Source organism: Grammomys surdaster, unplaced genomic scaffold (assembly GCF_004785775.1).
Source record: "Grammomys surdaster isolate TR1022 unplaced genomic scaffold, NIH_TR_1.0 125974, whole genome shotgun sequence".
NCBI lineage: Eukaryota > Metazoa > Chordata > Mammalia > Rodentia > Muridae > Grammomys > Grammomys surdaster.
In genome coordinates this window covers 811249-824400 of record NW_021620791.1, presented here as the reverse complement: position 1 = coordinate 824400, position 13152 = coordinate 811249, and the positions used below count along the sequence as shown (strand labels likewise).

Here is a 13152-nt window from a genome sequence, read left to right as displayed (position 1 = left end):
GAACTCAGGACCTCTGGAAGAGCAGTCAGTGCTCTTAACTGCTGAGCCGTCTCACCAGCCCCCAACAAAGATAATTTTATGGTTGGGGGTCACCATAACCCGAAGAACTGTAGTAAAGGTTTGCAGCGTTAGGAAGATTGAAAACAACTGTATTAGACACTCCATGTTCTTGGGCCCAATACAGCACTAAAAGACCCTAAAATGGGCCAATTGAGAGCTGTCACATAGCTGTGACACCCTGCCATGCAGGCTGTGGTGTCCTCAATACCAGGACGCAGACAGCAGAACCGGAGGCGACAGGTTCTCACCCAGCTTCTCGCTCAGGGTCTGTACTCAGCTCCATCTTTTTCTTCTACATTACTTTACCCTTTTACTCATGGTTCAGATTATCCTCAGAAAGACACAGCCTGCTTTTAATCTTCCCTTTTTTGGATCCCCAGTTATTTCCTTTAGTGCCTGAAAATCTTTGCCTTCGTCAGGACCCACTGGCCGGTTCACCACTAGAAACGCAGCTACACACACAACACCTTCTAAAGGAATGTGTTGACAGCATCATGAAAAGCACAGGCCATCTAGACCCTGGGCACATAGGACCTTGACACTTGGGCTCAGGCAGCGCTTTGTTGTGAGGGGTTTTCTATGTGTAGGAGTGTGTTTAGCAGTCCATGGCTTTTATCCTTGGCTATAAGAGTAGTAGTCCCCTGTTTGGGAATCATTGTAAATGTTTTCAGGCAATATTGCCCAGAAGGAGAAGTCACTCCTGGTTAGTTAAGAGCCAGTGCATTTGTCACACACCTTTGGGAGAGCGAGACCAGGGGCAGAAGCTGTCCTCATAATGTCTTCAGCTCTCCGGATCTGCATCTGCCATCTTATCTGTTACCTTTCCCCTTCACATTGACCCTATTTCTTATCACAGGGGGAAAGCTCCTGAAGACTGACCCTTGGCCTCCTGATGAGGGCAGCAGTTGTTCTGTGTCAGTGATTTATGGTGGCCGGGTTGTGGGGAGGGACAGCCTCACTGCACAGTCAGTGACATGGCTGACGGACTGCTAAGCTACAGGTGTCTCTGAGCAGAGTGATACTGTGGGGAAAGACACTGCTGTGATCACTCACGAGTTCACTAACACACCTCTCCTGCTTGGTTAAAACCCTCTGAAGGCTTCCTGGATTTGCCTCCGTATATCCTGGCTCAGTGGCCACACATCTACACATCTGAGTGTTTACTACCTCTTCAGTAATAATGATACCTGCCACTTTAAGGTGCTGCTTTTGAAGAGTCTTAGGTCAGGCTTCCTTGCTTCTGGCCAAGTCCACAATCACAATCCCCTTTGATAGATAAAAGTCACATCAACACATAAAGCCTGAGAACACTTTTCTTTATAGAAAATACCCTAACTATGCCATTTGGCATTAAAAGGTACCAAAAAGGCACCCATTTAATCCCAGCAATCAGAAGGCAGAAACAGGAGGATTTCTGTGAGTTTGAGGCCAGCAGCCTGGTTTGCATAGTGAATTTTAGGATAGCCAGCTACACAGAGCCTCTGTCTCAAAAAATCAATTAAAAAAAATGGTCCAAACATAAAGAATATAAGTAAAAGAAAGTTTATTTCTAATATAAGTTTTATTCATTTATCAAAACACAGTCAGTATATGTAAAAATGCATGTCAGGATCTGACCCAAATGGATGTCTTTTTCTTTTCTTTTTTCTTCTTCATGTGTCTGCCTGTGTGGCATGTGTGTACATGTCCCATACGAGTGAGCATGTGAGTGGCAGCTTGGAGCTAGCATCAGGGGTCTTCTCCAAATGCTCTCCACCTTGCACATCAGAGACACAACTGAACCCAGAGCTTGCCAGTTTCAGCTCATATACCTCCCCAGACTGCCCCAGCCCTGAAATTATAGGAGGACCACGAAGCATTTACATGCGTGCTGGGGATCGCAACCCCAGGTCTCACATTTGTATGACAAGCACTCTAACCACTGAGCCACCTTTCAAGCCCCATTTGTCTTCCTTCAACCTTATTTGTAAAATTATTCAAATAGCTTACTCGTGTAGAATGATGACCAATCACTTAATAATCATAGTACCACTTCAAAACTGCATCCCTGAAAGCCGAATCCATGGCAACACATGGCTCTGTCACACCTCCAACACCCGTAGGTGGACAGAGCTCGGGCTTCCATACCCGCTCCCCAGCACTCTCCGACCCATCCCAAGATTAGTAAGTGGAATGGATACCAGTGGGAAGAGGCACCGAGACCAGGGAAAGCTCTGCCTTAGCTGGTGTGATCAAGGAGAATCCCAGTGGAAATAGTTATAAATATGGAGAAGAATACCAAATATTCCTGTAAGATTCAAACTGGGCTTAAATGTGCCCAACAGAATATACAAAAAAAAAAAAGTTTTCTGTTTAGTAGTCTTAGCATTTGCCACACACACACTTAAGTGTGCTTTATTAAATAAAACAAGACTTTTAATCAGATTGATTAACCATAGGAAACCATGACCAAGAAACAATCAACCTAATGAAACCAACATGTCATGCTTAAAATGCAAATGGCCCCTTGATTGTTTCAAGTTGTCTGTCAATCTCTACTCTCCGTGTCTATGGATATGTCATAAGGATATTAACTGGCTCTGGATCCATGAACTTTAACTGTGCAGTAATTTGTGTTCAGGCTAACTGGCCCAAAGTACAAATGACTAACCATTTAGAGGTATGAGACCATTATTCTAACGGGGACAGGAATCTATTCCATCAGTAAGTAGGTAACCACAGGCAGGTGACTTCATCACTAGACTGTAGTTTCTTTACCTGTGAAAGGACAGGATTAGATACAGTGTCCTAAGGTTCAAACTTAAATACAACCTGCGTGATGTTGGCAGGATGCACATGTCACCTGATCTTCTAACCGTTCTAATTACCATCTTTAAATCTGTTTTTGTTTTGTTTTGTTTGCATCAGTGAATTTATCTTAAGAGGAAACTCTAGATTAGCACTATGAATGGTGAACTAGCATCAGTGTATGTGTAAGAAGGTGAAAACGGAAGACCATATCAGATTCTAACTAAGTCTGCTGTCGCCCTCTCTTGGATTTTTAAAGTGAGGGGGAAAACATTTTGCATGGACAGAATAGAAGTTGACACGGTAAATATCTGAGGCCTTGGTGGCCAGTGTGAAATTACTTACATCCTGTTATCATACAGAAATAGCCATGGACCAGACATAACTGGATAGACTGTTACAACTTTATTTTCCAAGCACACATGACGGGAAGGGGTGGCCCTCAGCTTACGACGTCTCGTCTGTTAGATTAAAAGGTGTGAAACCCTCAGGTTCCAGGCAAAGACAATCAGAAGGATTGAGGAAGACTTTAAAAGGGAATTGTTTTACTTTTTCTTATTATATCATTTGTTTGTTTATTTTTTTGTGATATGTGTGTGTGTGTGTGTGTGTTCACATGCCATGGTCATATGGCGGTCAGAGGCACATGGGTAGAGTTCAGAAGCCAACTTCTGGGACTCAGTTTTCTCCTTCACCATATGAGTCACAGGGAGCCAACTCAAGTCATTAGCTTGATGGCAGTCACATCCGCCCACTGAGTCACCTCCCAGGCCCGGGAAGTCCTTTTCTAATGACTCCCTTGCCTTGGTGTTCCATGTCACCTATTTGAAAAGACTCTAATTGTGTTCCACCGTAAGAGTCTATGGTAAAGGTCTTCCCTCTCTGTTTAGCGTTTTGGAGAAGTCCAGGCTTTCTTGCCTACATAAATCCCCAGAACATTTCTACTTCTCCTTTGCCTTCATTGGAATCTGAATGGAAATGTTTATATTATTGTTCGATCAAAGGCTCTCAACCTTTGGCTGTCCATTAGAATTGTTGGAGAACTTCAAACTGACATAAGACCTGCCTATATCTTGCCTCTCCTGATTTAGTGGGACCAAAATTTGGCTCTGTCCTTTGTATAATTTTCAACATCCAAAAATGATTGTGATATGCAGCCAGGATTGAAAAACTACTCAACTTTTTCCTGGCCAGGCCATCTTCCTCAGAGCCCATTTTCCCTCTATGTGGTATCAATTCTAAGAGCTCTAAGTTCAATTTAGCTCAGACTTGCTCCACATCTGAGTATCCGGGGCCCTCGATTTCCCAGGAGTCCTGTCTTCCTGAGGGAACGGGAATCCGCTTACAGTTATTTTCTTTCTTTTCTGTGCCTCACTGCCCCAGGAAGCTTGATGTCATTTGCAACTCAGCCTCTCTGTCCTAATAGGTTTTCTCTTACCTTCCTCTGTCCTTACCATTGTCCTTGACCATTGACAATGACACAAAGTAGGACAAGGCCACACTACACGTTGTATAAGGAAGAGGATCCTTGTCTCCTGAAAAGATAGAGAAATGCATCTGCCGAAGAAGAGTTCCACCATCTGTTACATGTGGGATGGTTGGAGTTGGCAGCATAGGGTCCGGTTACCTTCACTGATACATGTACACTGACCAAGTGCCTCAGTGGGGGGGGGGGTGTCATTGTAATGAGTCTTGGGGATGTGACAGTAGACACGAAATGACTCTTATCACCAAAAACTCTACAGTCTAAGGAAAAAGCCAGGCTGATACATGTCACAGTGATGGGACTATGATAGAAATGTCTAGTGTAGAAAGCAAACACAAAAGACAAAGTCAGTAGATGTTCTGAAAAACAAGACCATAATCAAAAGCCTTATTTATAGGTTTGCTAACTATATGGCCAATTTTCAATACCTGATATGACTTCTCTGAGCCCAGAGTCAGGGTGAGATGCTCACAACTGGAGCTTACACACTTATCTAGTCAGCTTCAGATGGGATGGTTGATCTATCCCAGCACGGTCAGACAAAGTACTGAAAACCCCACATCCCAGGAAATCCCCAGTTCTAGGCAGACAGGTAGAGATGGTTTTAGAATAGAGTAGAGGCTTTAGTATATTCCCATAAACAACTGTATGCTCTGTGACTTCCCACGGAAATCAATGGCAATGACTTGTTGTTCTTTAAAAAAGAAGAGTCATGAGATTCCACTCAGGAAATTTCAGTGAAGAATCCACTTGAAGTATCTTTCCCCTTCCTCCCTTGTTGCACCATAATGACCTCTTGGGAATAACACAAAACAGGAGACAATTTATACATTCTATCAGAGAAACTCATGACATTTTATCTATGACAATATTTGACAGTTTGTCAGGCTGGAAGTCAGTCCCATCTACCCCCAAATATACACATTAGAAGTGACCTTCTACTGATACCTTTCCAGTCTTTAGAATGCCTTTGCTAAAATTACTCTCTGTCTCTCTCTTTCATCTCTGTCTCTATGTCACTGTCTGTCTCTCTCAAACACACACACACACACACACACACACACACACACACACACACACACATCACAGCATGCTGTAGCACTTTCTGTTCTGGAAAACAGTGGCAAGTTTGAAAGCGTGGGGTGAGATGCGGAGAGGAGGTGGAAGTGTCCTCAGAGCTTGTGAAGGACTGAAAAGCTGAGTTCTCCCCTGCCAGCGCTGGGTCATCATGTCAAATAGCCAATAGTTGATCTTTCCGAGACTGTTAATCTCAGGCCAGGTGTTAATCTCAGTTTCCAAATAAGAAGCAGAACACACGGTTCTACTTGAATGAAAAGGAACACAGTGACCATCCTGCATGCCCAGTCTGCCTGAGAAGAGATGGTTACCCATGTTACCTTGCAAAGAGTGGTACCCAGCCCTCAGCTTCCATTTCACTTTTTATTTTTGTTTCACTAAACGCCTCTTGACCCCACAGCTATCTACACAAGAGGCTCTTTGCTTCTCTGGCCAGGGGACAAGTACCAAATGATGCTTCTGTGAATGACAATCTTTCACAGAATGGACTACCATTTCCATTCTTAAAAATAATTTAAGTAGGGCCCCAAAGAATCAGTAATGGGAAGCCAATAGCAGAGTTTCTGGACCCAGAGTGTGGGCATGCAAAGTTACTCAGTCACTTGACTTTGGACGTGTCATTTACCTCTCTGCCTTGGTCTTCTAACTTGCAGAGTCATAGCACCTGTCTCCCCAGTTGCTGCAAGGATTAAACATGGCTTCAATGTAAATCATGTAGACCAGGGCCTGCCATGGAATAAGTGATGTGGTTTTGCCTGTTGTTAGTGCTAAGCTTTGCTCCCAGACATTCCTCTGTGGCCTTCAGTCCTCGCTGCTAATTAAAACAATAAAGCAGTTTGGACCTAAGACCAAATATACAGTTTGCAATTTTGAGTTCACTGCAGTAAAGGTAGATTTTGTGTGTGTGTGTATGTGTGTGTGTGTGTGTTATGTATGTTAAGGTGCAAGTGTGTGCATATTTGTGTGAAGACCAAAGGACAACCAGATAGCCACAAATGTCATTTCTAAGGGGCTCCCCATATTGTTTTTAGTTTTTGCTTGTTTCTTTAGGACAGGATCTTTCCAAGTAGGTCAGGCACAGTGACTTGGGGGAGGTGAAGATGTGTTTAGAACCCTGACCATGGTGACAGTTCCACAGGTTTATGTGTGTAACTAAAAGCATCAAGTTGTATGCAGTGTATGCTACCAAGTATACGTCAATCAAATTGTTAACTTTTTCATGAATATTGCTTTTGGAAAACAAAACAAACAACAACATCATCAACAACAATAAAACAGTGCAAGACAAGCTAAGCCAGAATAGCTAAACTTGCTTCATGCACCATGAGTGTTGCCATGGCAATTGTCGTTAAGAAGAGTCTAGACATGTCTGGGGCTATCCCTAGACATAGCCTCCCTCTGCTTTGCTCCTGCTTCATAGACTGAGATACTCCTTCCTCTAATCCTGCCCCTTGTTTTTTGTTGTTGTTGTTGTTGTCGTTGTTCTCTGTTTTGTTTTATTTTGTTTTATTATTATTCTTTAGTCTCCTTTTACAGTCCAGTCGTTATCCCCCTCCTGGTCCACCCTCTGACTGTTCCTCTTCCCATACCTTCCTCCACCCCTGCCTCCCTGACCCCCACCCCCACCCAGTCTCCAAGAGGACCCCCACCCCCACCCCACCAGATCTTCCCATTCCCTGGGGCCTCAAGTCTCTCAAGGTTTAGATGCATCTTCTCTCACTGAGGCCAGATCAGGTAGTCCTCTGCTGTGTATGTGGTGAGGGGGAGCTCATATCAGCTGGTGTATGCTGCCTAATTGGTGGCTCAGTGTCTGAGAGATCTTGGGGGGTCCAGGTTAGTTGAGACTGCTGGTCTTCTTATGGGGTCACCCTCCTCCTCAGCTTCTTCCAGCTTTCCCCTAATTCAACCACAAGGGTCTCCGGCTCCTGTCCATTGGTTGAGTGCTAGTATCTGCATCTGACTCTTTCAGCAGTTTATTGGGCCTCTCAGAGGGCAGCCATGCTAGGCTCTTGTCTGTAAACACATTATAGCATCAGTAATAGTGTCAGGCTTTGGAGCCTCCGCTTGAGCTGGATCCCACTTTGGGCTTATCACTAGACCTTTTCCCCCTCCGGTTCTTCTCCATTTTTGTCCCTGCAGTTATTTCAGACAGGAACAATTTTGGGCCAGAGTTTTTGACTGTGGGATGGCATCCCCATCCCTCCAGTTGATGTCCTGTTTTTCTGCTGGAGATAGACTCTGTAAGTTCCCTCTCCCTACTGTTGGGCATTTCATCTAAGATCCCTCTGTTTTGAGTCCTGAAAGTCTCTCACCTCCCAGGTCTCTGATCCATTCTAGAGGGTCCCTTCACCTCCCATATCCCAAGATTGCCTGTTTCCATTCATTCTGCTGGTCCTCAGGTCCTGTTCCTTCCATATCTGATCATGTTCCCCTTTTCCCATCCCTGTCCTCTCTCCCACCTAGGTCCCTCCCTTCCTCTGCCCCCCCCCATGATTACTTTCTTCTCCCTCCCAAGTGGGATTGAGGCATCCTCACTTGGGTTCTTCGGCTTGTTAACCTTCTTGAGCTCTGTATCCTGGGTATTCTGTATTTTTTTTGGCTAATATCCACTCATTAGTGAGTACATACCATGCATGTCCTTTTGGGTCCGAGTTACCTCACTCAGGATGATATTTAATATCCTCACCCTCTTCATTTACTTCACAGTGGCCTCGACAGCAGCAGCCGGCAGATCAGTGCACACCAGCCCTCTGCCCTCTGTACTTCCTGAGCCCTGCTGGCTCAGAGCCTGGACACCAGGCAACCATTCTCAAATATTTACTAAGCAGAGTGCCCCTAGCCAGGACCTCCAGGGACCTGTGGTGGAACTATTAAATCCCAGTGCCACTCCCATTGCATGTCAACAATACTTGAGAGTTACAAATGACCCTTACATCCTTATGTCACCAGGCAGCCCACCTTCTACGTGCCACCAACCAAGTGATCACAGTAATCAGGCATCTTGCTACCCTGTCCCAGACACGACTGCATCTGAATGCCACACTACACATGAGAAAGAGTATGCGCTTTAAAGATGAGCTGGAGACTCTAATTAAATAGATAACGAAGTGTAAATAAGTGGGGGGGGGGAGTCAAGTGTAAGAGGGTCCTGGTCAGACTGGATTTGAATCCCAGTAACTCAGACTTGTCTACCCTCAGTCCTGAGTCTCAGCTCAGGCAACACTGGGATTGGAAAATATAAGTATATGGTTATACAACTGAGCATGTCCAGGATTCCAGAGGCTGAAGCCAGAGGATTGCTCTGATTTTGAGTTCATTCTGTACCATAGAGCGAGTTCTAGGCTAGCCTGAGCTACAGAGTGAGACCCTGTTTTAAAAATCAAAACACCCAACAACCACAAAAAACTAAAAAGAAAGTCTAACTGTGTAAGAGCCACATGAATTAATTAAGATAGATCACAGCAAACGAGGCTCTCCCCTGAAGAGTCTCTCCTTTTCTCCGTCCTTCCCACCTTTCTCATTCCTCCTTCCTTTTTCTTTCTTCATCTCTTCTTTCCTCTCTTACTCCCTTCTGCAGACAAGTGTTCAGGACCAATGGTGGACCAAGCAAGCATTTGAATGCATATATGTTACACCACACGAGAGCCTGGTGTCTGTGGACGTCAGAAGAAGGCATCTGAGCCTATGAAACTAGAATTATGAACAATTGAGACCTGCCTTGTGGGTGCTGAGACTCAAATCCAGGCGCACGGGAGAGGAGCCAGTGCTCTTAACCACTGATCCACCTCTCCAGCCCATTGGGAAAAAAAATCTAGAGTGAGATATCAATTAGTAAATAAAAATTATATTTTCCTTTCTTAAATGTTAGATGATATGATTAAGTCAACAAGGAGTGTAGTAAACTATTCTGGTATATTACACAGCCAGTAATGAGTAACATTTCACATTCTACTTAGCTTAACTAGTAGGTCTTCAGTGGCCAACTACAATAAATAATATTGTTTGGCTATTGTGATATATAGACATACGCACATATATGTCTTTATATATAGATACATAGATGTATGCTAAATATCTGTGAACCAAAGTATGCAGAATACGAAACTCATGTATCCTCATATATGGTCATGTAACTTTCCAACCATGTTGATCAAATATGCATAACCAAGCCAGGCATGGCTCACATCTGTAAACCTAGCATTTGGAAATAAAGGCCAGAGTCTCAATAGTCAAGGTCATCCTTGGCTACACAGGGAGAGCTTGTCTCAAAAACATATATGTAATTGATATTTACATGAATATCACTTCCTGAAATGTTGTAGACCGAATTAAAGGACAAAAAAGGCAAGACATGGCTGGGGAAGCAGGGAAGAGCCATCATGAATGCTATGTAACAGTGGGACACTGAATGCTGGCAGGAAGCAGTTGTGTGGTATAAAGCTGGAATTTGAAATGGAGTCTCATGCCACTTGGGCCTGGCCAGATAGATGCGGCCTGCATTTTACAGATCATGGCCCTGACTCAGGTGAAGAGCCAAGTGGCAGAATCACACTTGAGCCAGAATTCCTGTGGCTCAGAGCCCAGACCTTCACACTGATTGTTACTGGTATTCAATCTCTTGTGCCATCTTTGTTTCCTGAGTGCCACTGGGTGCCAGGGCTGCTCAAGACAAACACATCAACACAAAGGATGTCACTCTGCCTCCATGTGCAAAGCAAGAAGAGGATCTGTGTGCTCATGCAAAACCTGGGGAATATCGTGACTCCGTGCTAGAGTCCCCAGCCATCAGTTCTATATCTGACCCCACATTCCTCCTCTATGTGAAAGTTCTGCACCATGGCTCTGGTTTTAAGAATGAAATCTCCTTATTGGCAAACAGGACTAGGTACCAAAGTCAGCTGCCCATTTAACAATGAACAATGACTATGGCATGCCTGCTACCTGTGCATTCCAGAGAAGAGCCTGTTCCAGGTCCTCTTTAGAGCTCCAGGACATCCCAGGATTAACCAAGGAGCCTTTGACAAACATAAATATGCCCATTGTGGAGACAGACCCATACAGAAGAAACCCAAACAGATCTCTCTCTGTCTCTCTCCCCTTCTTTCTTTGTTTTTGTTGTTGTTTTTATTTTTTCAAGACAGGGTTTCTCTGTGTAGTCCTGGCTGTCCTGGAACTCACTTTGTATATCGGACTGGCAATGAACTCAGAGATCCTCTTGCTTCTGCCTCCAGAGTGCTGGGATTAAAGGCATGTGCCACCACTGCCTAGACCCTAAGTCTTTTCAAATAGTGTTGCTCTCTGATGGCCAAACATTGAAATCTATGAACATGAGGACCTGGGTTCAAATCAGTAGAATCTATATAACACTGGATGCAGTAGCACACACCAGTAACACTAAAGTTCCAACAACAAGAGATGAGGCAAGAAAGCAAGTATCCAGGGACGCTCCCAGGATGGCTAACCTGGTGTACACAATGGCAAACAACAAGAGACTTTGTCTCAAACAAGGTGAGGACTGACACCCAAGGCTGTCTTCTATCCTCCATGCTGGCAAGACAGCAAATCCATACCTATACTCACACACAAGCCGCACATGCATACACACATTATGTTCACAAGTATACATACAAGTACCATAGGCCCCGTGAACATGTCTGTGCAGCCTCAAGGGTCCCATGCTCAAAGAACCCCACGTTTGCCTGAGCACTCTGACTCGCCATGTTGGAAAGTTTCACCATGTTTAAGCGTCACTTGGTAATGAGCTCTGAAAACAATATGGCAGCTCTTACCAACAAGCCTCCAAAAGCAGCAGTCCTCAAACCCACACAAGATCCGGGTAAGGAGACTGGGACACCAGTCCTCTGTCTGAGCAGAAGGCCTGTGGCATTAGTGGGTGAGGAGCATGAGGGTGCAGGACCTGAAGCCAGGAGTCCTTACCTATAAGGCAGGCTATAAGCATTCTTTTTCCTCTAAGGATAGCAAAGGCCTATAAATTGACTGGTATGTAGTGGGTGTTCTAAAAATGCCAGCCCATCTCCTGGCTTGTTTCAAATACTTCAATACAGGTTGTGTCAAGTTGGCAAGATGTTTCAGTGGATTAAAAACACCTGCCACCAAATTTGATCTTTGAGACCTACATGGTGAAAGGAGAGAACACTGCAAATTATCCTCTGACCTCTGCACAGACACTCTTGCATGCACACACCCATCGGCATATACAAACAAAGTCAATCAGTACATAAATGACTGTAAGACATTTTTAGAAGAATTGTTTTTTAAAACTGATAGCCCATGCCTTCATAATCCAAAAATGGTGATGGGGCCCCAACATCCCCCCACCTCTGACTCTCAGAACCTATGGTTCTCCATTCATGGAAAACTTCTTCAGATCACAGACTTGGTTAGGACACTCAGGGTCTTGAAGGCAGAAACCCAAGTTATAATCTCTTAGCTAATGGGGAGGTTTGTGGTTGTCATAAATGAAACAGAAAGAAAAGGATCCAGGCACTGCCATGACGGGATATTTTTATCCCTACCCTCTTCTTCTTCCTCCTTGTCCTCCTCTTCCTCCTCTGCCTCCTCCTCCTTCTTTCTTGCCCACTCTCTTCTCTCCTCACTGACTCTTGCTCTCATCTTCTCTCTTCTCTCTCACACTTTGTCTCTGTGGCATGAGTGGACAAAATGGCCACCAACAGCCTTAACCTAAGAGCCACTCGGTTTGGACTGCATGCTGCATTCTAAACAGATCATGACAGCCAGAGTGGTGAGGCTGGTGTCCACATTGCTGTCCAACGATGATAAGCACCAGGTCTCATGACTGACAGCCCCATTTGGGTCACCAAGAATGTGAGAGGGGCAAGCCACCAAAGAAAGAGTGGTGTGAACCAGACAAACGCTGCATGGCCATTGTCCTGTGCATGGCTTCCTTTTCACTTCCTCTGTGCAAGGAGGGAGGGGAAGGGGACAAGGACCTAAGGCAGCTTCACAGGGAAACACATGGATGCCTCATTGGTGGAGGAAAGGCAAAGAATTGAGAGAACTCAGGTGTCCTCAAGGCTACCAGCTTGAGAGTGGCGACTTAGCCTCCTACCTTGACATTTTTAATCATGAGCTGTTACTTTGATGGTTATCTGTTATTTATTCAAATGTATTGGTTTTCCAGGTTAGTGCTAATGAAAGTGTCTTTTTAAAACAACTAAGAAAAAACAAAGTTTATTGACTGAGTGAAGGAAAACCTTTGCACTTGCAATATTATTATTATTATTATTAATTATTATAACATAATAAGGAGATTGGAATACATAAAAGAACCAATCCAAGCGCTGAGACACAAGACAACTCAATACATAAACAGGACTTTTCTCTCCCACAAAAACTAAAAGCTAAAAACGACTCCCTTGTCAGTTCACACAGAGTCTCTGACAATCTAAATGATGTCCCTCCTGTATGGATGGCACTGATTTAGGCCAGCAAGATAATGTAATAAGGTTCCCTCAGCTTTGGCTAGCAAATTGTGCTCCTTGGATACACTTGGCCTCTCCTTCATGGAGGACAGATACTCTAGGGACACTGGCCCACTGTACCGTACTGTGTTTGAGAGAAAAGGACATACAAGATGGGTTGCTATGAAAATCACTTACCATAGAATTAGCCAGAGCAATTACTTGTCCTTAAGAACAGAGAAGACCCTTCCCCCATGACCATCCAAGGCCAGCTGGCCCCAAGGAGTACCAGCCATCTCT

The 13152-nt window shown here is 44.4% G+C and overlaps 1 protein-coding gene across 1 annotated transcript in view; it reads left to right on the top strand.

Moving 5' to 3' along the window:
- The window catches only part of Anxa13 (annexin A13), a 53156-nt gene that overhangs the window by 9174 nt on the left and 30830 nt on the right, over positions 1 to 13152 (top strand). The gene's annotated exons all lie outside the window — the stretch shown is intronic.